The sequence below is a fragment of the Benincasa hispida genome, chromosome 7, assembly GCF_009727055.1.
Source record: "Benincasa hispida cultivar B227 chromosome 7, ASM972705v1, whole genome shotgun sequence".
Taxonomy (NCBI): Eukaryota; Viridiplantae; Streptophyta; class Magnoliopsida; order Cucurbitales; family Cucurbitaceae; genus Benincasa; species Benincasa hispida.
In genome coordinates this window covers 33,299,326-33,300,482 of record NC_052355.1, presented here as the reverse complement: position 1 = coordinate 33,300,482, position 1,157 = coordinate 33,299,326, and positions in this window count along the sequence as shown.

Below are 1,157 nucleotides of genomic sequence, written 5' to 3'. Positions count from 1 at the left end.
AAAATTTTAAATATCTCAAACTCTCTCTTTATCATTCAATTCCCAATTGAATGATACGCCGTTAAATATATCACATATATTTAATGTTTATTCTCATTTGAATATGAACACTTCAAACTTTCTTGTCACGTTGTTCTAAGATTTAGTCTGATATGAGCTAATAGGGGGACCTAATGGATCTATAAATCATGAGCTCCAACAAATCCGAGATTAATTGGCTAAACTCTTTTAACTGAATTAACCAACATTCATTAACTACCGGGACATTCCACTAAATCCCAATAGTTGCACTCTCCTCACTGTAGATATATTTCAGTCCACTTGATTTAACCATGACCAGTAAGTCGATCATTCACAGATTGTTTGTATTTACAATTGTGTTAAAATTATCGTTTTATTCATGTAATACATCTCGCTCCTTAAGTCCCCCACTAATCCTTTAACGACCTGAGTTCAGGAGGGGTACATGAATGAACCGATATCACATCAGAATGAGAGGGATCCTGAGGAAATGAAAGTATAGTTAAGAAAGGCTTAAAAGAATTTAAAGTTACTACCTATACCAACAAGGTGCACCTTCCTTTTCGGTGGCTCAATCATAAGAACTCCAAAGTTAAGCGTGCATTCAATCTAGAAGCATTCAAGGCAAGTGAAGATGACGTAGCCAGATCGCAGGGGATGCATTCAATCGTTTGTAAAAAAAACTTCTTTTCAAAATAGGAAACCACTTTCCTTTTAAACTCATGGTTACCATGATCCAATAACCACCCACTACTTTGGTTATTTAAAAGAAAAAGTATTAATTATCCAATAATTAATATTATTATAAATATAAATGATAACCAACTTATCATACTATATTTATAACCTATAGTTTTAATNATATTATTATAAATATAAATGATAACCAACTTATCATACTATATTTATAACCTATAGTTTTAATATTTCATCTCATGAAACATATAAACCATAGTTCTTTTTCTATTCCATGGTACTTAATGTAAATCTCATTTACATCAATCCTCCACCAGATGTATCTCATACTCATATCGATTATATCATATAACATAATCCAAGCTACCAAGGGAACCTCATGGACTTGTAGCTCCGAAGCTCCAACGATACGTGAATAACTTACTAAACTCTTTAGTCAC